Genomic DNA, 6,336 nt, shown 5'->3' with positions numbered 1-6,336 from the left:
TATTTTATTATTTATGAGTGTATTGCCTGTGTGCATGTAAGTGCACCTGTGTTGTGCAGTGCCTTGGAGGTCAGAAGAGGGCATCACATTCCTTGGAAATGGAGTTAGGAACAGTTGTTAACTGCCATGTGGGTGCTGGGAATTGAACCGAGGTCCTGTGCAAGAGCAGCCAGTGCTCTTAAGTGGCTGAGCCATCTCTCTAGCCCCCTAAAATGCTCACTTTTAAAGTAAATATTTTTAGTAGCTTTTCTTCAAAAATACATAGCTTTACTCCTTTATATTAACATATAAATGTGCGTTATTCAGTTTATTTAGTTGAAGTGTTTACTAAGCCTGTTACTTTCTAGTATTTTTAAGTTTCTTCCTGTTTCTTTTTTCTTTTTCTTTTCTTTTCGGTGTTAGGGATTGAACCCACAGGTTTTACACATGCTAGAAATCATTATACCACCAAGCTACATTCCTAGCCCCAAGTGTCTTAATCATTTTGTTTCTTGGCATTATTTATAGAAACTTTGAATTCAGTTTTTGCTTGATTACAATTATTTTCTCTTTATTCATTACCCCCACCCCCATTTTTTAGGTATTATTAAGGCTAAATGCTTTATTTTTACTAGTGCTACCTTTTTTTACATTTATTTTGTGGAGCCATTTAATGCTTGCCCAATTAGAAAAAAAACTTTGTTCTCTTAAGAATTACAAGGGCTAGGAATGTTAGCTCATTGATAGAGTTCTTACATAGCGTGAATGAGGCCCTGGGCTTTACCCCAGTTTCATAGCAACAAAATTTCCACGAAATTCAGTGTCTTCACTTTTGAATTATTATAATGAAAAATGTACATCGGTCCAAAGTCAGTGTTACAAAGAACTCTTCCAGTACAGTTGTAAGACAGGCCACATGAACTCTTTTTCATGCGCTATCAGGTAACTCAAGTGCAAATACAGGCTGAACACCCTGATCCAGAATTCTGAAGTCCAGACGCTAGAACTTTTTGATTGTCATGCCAGCACTCAAAAAGGTTTTTGAAATTCTGGTTTCAGATTTCAGTTTAGGGTGTTCAGTTGGCAAATACTGTACAAATATTACCAAGTAAGAAAATCTCTGAAACCTGCAATTCTCTTGGTTCTCAGCAGTTTGGATAAGGGGAACTTCATGTCTGTTACCACACACTGGCATTGTAGCCACTAATAGAGCTGAGAAATTCCAGATTATTGGGAGCCTTTGAAATTATGATTTATTTTGAGATGGGGTCTTATATTGCCAGGCTGGCCTTGAGCTTCTGCAGCAAAAAGATCCTCTTTGCCTCAGCCTCCAAGTAGCTGAGATTCTAGATCTATCTACCACATCCAGCTCAGTACATTTAGTTAAGTCAGTTTGTTAGCGATGTGGAAGGGCAAATCTAGGGCCTCATACGTGCTAGGCAAGCAGTCTGCCACTGAGCTACACTCCAGTGTCTCCATTTTTAAAAAAAGCATATTATTTTTATTATATGTGTATGCGTGTGTTGCCTGCATGTAGGTAAGTGCACCCATGTCATGTAATGCCCGCGGAGGACAGAAGAGGCTGTCGCATCCCCTGGAACTGGAGTTATGGACAGTTATTAGCTGCCATGTGGGTGCTGGGATTTAAACCTGGGTCTTCTACAAGAACAAACAGTGTTCTTAACTGCTAAGCCATCTCTCCAGCCCCGAGTGTCCCCACTTTTAATCAAATTTCAATCTATAGCATACCCAAAATAACACTAATAGCTCACACTGAGTATTGCAGTCTAATCATCTTCTAATCTTGTTTATGTGCTATCATTCACTTACTGGGTTTGTATAAGAACCTTTTGACATACCTATTATCATTTTACAGATGGAAAAATGAGGCCCAGAAAAATTTGTGTGCCTTAAGATTATAGACATGCTTAGGAGAGTTAGAGGTACTTTTATTTTTTTATTTTTATTTTTTTTTGTCTTTTTGAGACAGGGTCTCCCTGTAGCCCCAGCTGTCCTGGAACTCACTGTGTAGACCAGGCTGGCCTTGAACTCACAGAGATCTGCCTGCCTCTGCCTCCCAAGTGCTGGTACTACAGGCGTGCGCCACCATGCCCGGCTGAGGTACTATTTATTAAAAAAACAGCTATAGACTTTGATGCATATATACTGGACTTGTAGGCTTTGAAACACCTAACCTTCCATAATAATCACTGTATTAGCTGGGCGTGGTGGCACACGCCTGTAGTCCCAGCACTTGGGAGGCAGAGGCAGGCAGATCTCTGTGAGCTCAAGGCCAGCCTGGTCTACATAGTGAGTTCCAGAATAGCTGGGGCTACAGGGAGACCCTGTCTCAAAAAACAAAACAAAAAAAATCATTGTATTAATTTATAAATTGAAGATAACCTTGCATCGTAGGACTAGAGAGATTAAATGAGGTAATATGGCTAGTTTTTATTATTAAGAATCATGTTGGGCCAGTCAGATGGTGTAGTGGGTTTGCCATCAAGCCTGACAACCCAAGTTCAGTCTCTGGGACCCACTTGGTAGAAGGAGAAAACCGACCCCTGAAAGTTGCTCTTGGGCCTCCCGACAGGCACCACCTCCCATACATACACACATACAAAATAAGTACTTGTAAACATTAAAAAAGAATGCCATTTGTGAATGAGGGAAACATCCTGCAGTATAAGCAAAGGTGATAATATAGGAAGACACTGGTGCTAGCTCATGAAGCTGACTTTCCTTTCTTCCTGCTTCTTGAAGCAGAATAGCCTAAATAAACTTGTGGAGATAAGACAGGGAAGTGAGGCTTTCAGACAGAACACAGGTAGGGCATTTCATTTACCTTGGTATTGCATAAAACCTGAGGTAAAGAATAAAGACAGATGTGTCTTTTCTCAAAGCTTTGGAAGCTGAATGAGGGGCCTTTGCTGGTAGAATCTTTAGAATCCTTTTGGAATGTGATACCTTGTTTGCTTTGTGGTTAGAGGGTCGATTCAGCTCTGCTTATTTAGTAGAGAGGAAATGAACCAGAGGCAGGATTCATATAGGCTGTTCTCCCATGTTCCATCCACCTTGACATATTTGGTGCTTGATTTTCCTGAATCTTCTGTTAGCTGCTGTTTTTCCACTCAGTAGATGCTTGTAGTCTGACCAGGCTGGAGATACCAACAATCTCTAGATAGGCTGACTGGACTGCAGTGGATGAATTTGCACTGAAGGACATCTGGGTACAAATGCTTGACTGGACACAGACTTAGCATCTATAGCGGAATACATGAGGTCTGTGGGGGGGGGCAAGGGTGGAGGAGGGGGTCTAAATTTGATTAAGAACTGTTGTATGAAATAATGCAAAAGCTCAGTTAAAAGAAACAACAAAGGGAATTCAGTAACTTCTATTGAGCACTGAGCTAACTTTAACAAGGTAATGAAAAAGGAAATACATTGGGCCGTAAATATAATTTCAGGAACTAAGTAACTAAACTTAGTCTAGGTTTCTTTTTTTTTTTTTTTTAAATTTTGTTTATTATTCTTATTTTATGTGTATGTGTGTATTGCCTGCATGTAGGTAAGTGCACCCGTGTCATGCAATGCCCGTGGAGGTCAGAAGAGGCTGTCAGATCCCCTGGGACTGGAGTTATGGACAGTTGTTAGCTGCTATGTGGGTTCTGGGATTCGAATCCGGGTCTTCTGCAAGAACAATCAATGTTCTTAACTGCTGAGCCATCTCTCCAGCCCCTAGTCTTAATTTAATAGGCTGATATATAAAAATATTAGTTATGGCTGGGAACTGAATCATTGTCCTAAAAAATCACCTTGGCAAGTAAATACAGATCAACACAGAAAAAAAAAAAAAAAAAGCCTCAAAACCCATGTAACTCAGAGGAGTCGAAAAGACAGTTGTAGGAGACCTATTGTGGAAATACTTGGAAGCAAAGCTAGAAAAATAGTAAATTGTAAAATTAAAAATTTTGAGCTAAAGATTTGCTTTAACACTGCACAGATAGGAATAATGAGAAAAGATCTCACTGAGGGCTCATCTGCATCCTGGAGATTCATGTGTTGAGGTCTTACCTACCAGTGTCTCATAATGTAATACAATTAACATGAGATCTTTAGCGTGGGTACTAATCTGATCTGATTGGTGTTCAGATAATAAGAGGCAATTTGAACACAATGGGAGACACAAGAGACTAGTTTGTCCATCCATTCATCCAGCTGTGTAAATAGAAAGGCTAGAATTCTGAGTGGGGAGCTGCATGTCTGGTCTGGTTCCCTCCTGGGGCTAAGACTGAGGGCATCCCAAGATGTTTGAGCCAGCCAGATCCTGCTGCCAGGCTCAACACAACGAGGAGGGCGCTGCTTTCTCTTCCTGTTCCTCTGTAGTGCCTCCTCTTTGAAGACTCCAGCAAGGAGCAAGCTGGAAAAAAACAGTATGTACCTCCCAGCCTGACAAAGCCTAGTTTAAACGGACGATTTGGATATGAGCAATAAAAGCTTAGTGATTAGTCTAAGAACTTTCTTTACATTGTAAAGACATTAGAAAAATAGCAAACTAAGAAAGTTGGTAAAACAAAACAGCAAAGGTAAAAGCTTAAGCCATAGAAAACACACAAAAAATTAAAAGTTACAAACTTGTAAAGATCAAAATATAGAGAAGGTCCTTTTGAATTGAAGGAAATAAATGTAGAGCAGTTAAGATTAGGGTGTGAGCGTAAAACAGAGGGTGGAGAGATGGCTCAGTAGTTAAGAGCACTTGCTGCTCTTGCAGAGGATGAGTTCACTTCCCAGCACCCACGTGGTACCTAAAAAGCGTCGGTAGCTCCAGTTCAAGGGGATCAAACACTTTTCTGGCCTCTGTGAGCATTGTATGCACATGGTGTATTTATATACATCCACGCAAGCCACTCATACACATAAAATAAATTAATTGAAAACCAGTAGTTAGAATCTGCATGTAGCACTGCATACACAAGCATGAAACTAGCAAATAAATGGTTTTCTAGAGAAATGTAAATGGATCCCCCCAGAACTGGAAAATGGAGAAATCAGAAAATTCAGTGATGTGTTGAGAAAAAGCACCAAAGCAAGATGGATTGTGTGTGAATTACTGCTTACACAAGCCAATGCATATAATGTATTTAAGGCTAAGAAAATGGTCAATAAATGCCAATTATGATTATTTGAAAGCAGATAAAAGTTATTTAAAATAGTACCTAGAAAAAGATGAAAGGTCTTCAATTTACCTTATGATTTCTGTGTACCTTTAATATCCAAAATCTTATAAGTAGTACCGGGAAAGTATGTGGGGGGATTATAGGCCACCTCACTTGTGAATATAGGTTTGTATATGTAAACAAATAGAAATATTACCACATAGAATCCAGCACTATATCAAGTGAGTAATTACACTGCTGACCATGTATGATTTACTCCAGGAATTTTGCAAGGAAATTTAATTAGAAAGTTGTTAGCATAATTTGTATCACTAAATTAAAAGAAAAAAAATTACATGGTCATATAAGTAAATGCTGAAAAGGCCTTTGATAATGTTCAGCTATAATTTTAATTATATATAAGGCATACTACATGGTGATCTGATACACACAGTGAAATGACTGTGGTCAAGCAAACTAGCCTGTTCATCACTGTGCACAGTTGCTTTGGTAACAGCATCTAAAATCTAGTTCAGCAAACCTCCTGTGTATACTGTTTAATTATAAACTTCACTCTGTGCTTAGTGCTCTACCTAGACTTATTCCTACAGAACTGCAGCTTTGTGCACTTTGTACTACATTGCCCCATTTCCCCCCACTGTAGTGACCACTGTTGTACTCTGTTTCAGTATATTTGAAGGTCTTTTTTTTTTAAGGATTACATTTGTAATTGAAATCATGTTTTTTGTGTGTCTGGCTTATTTATTTACCTTAGCATAATGCTCTCCATGTTTATCCTTGTTGTCACAAATGGCAGTAATCTCATTTTTAAAAGCTAAATATGTCATAAATATATATATTGTGTATATTAAGTATAAATACAGTAAATTATTTATGCTATAGCCTCTATATCCATTCATCTACGAGTGGACTCTTAGGCTGTCACTGTATCTTGGCTGTTGTGAATGCAATGAAAAAAAAATGTGAATATATTTATGAGATGCTGATTTTGTTGTTTTTGGGTATATCTTCAGAAGTGGAGGTACTGGGCATATGGCAGATTTATCTTTTGTGGAACCGCCATACTGTTTTCTACAGTGGTTGTGCCCACAGTATATTAAGGCTTCCCTTTTCTACATGTTCTCACCAATCCTAATCCTTCTTATTTTTTAAATATATTTTAAAGATTTTATTATTTATT

General features: G+C 38.6%; 1 protein-coding gene across 2 annotated transcripts in view; it reads left to right on the top strand.

Annotated features, from left to right (window-relative positions):
- Positions 1-6,336, top strand: part of Caap1 (caspase activity and apoptosis inhibitor 1) — a 63,748-nt gene that overhangs the window by 7,584 nt on the left and 49,828 nt on the right. The window lies entirely within an intron of this gene.

This window comes from Nannospalax galili, unplaced genomic scaffold (assembly GCF_000622305.1).
Source record: "Nannospalax galili isolate Female #2095 unplaced genomic scaffold, S.galili_v1.0 scaffold52, whole genome shotgun sequence".
Classification (NCBI taxonomy): Eukaryota; Metazoa; Chordata; class Mammalia; order Rodentia; family Spalacidae; genus Nannospalax; species Nannospalax galili.
This window is presented reverse-complemented; position numbering and strand designations above follow the sequence as displayed.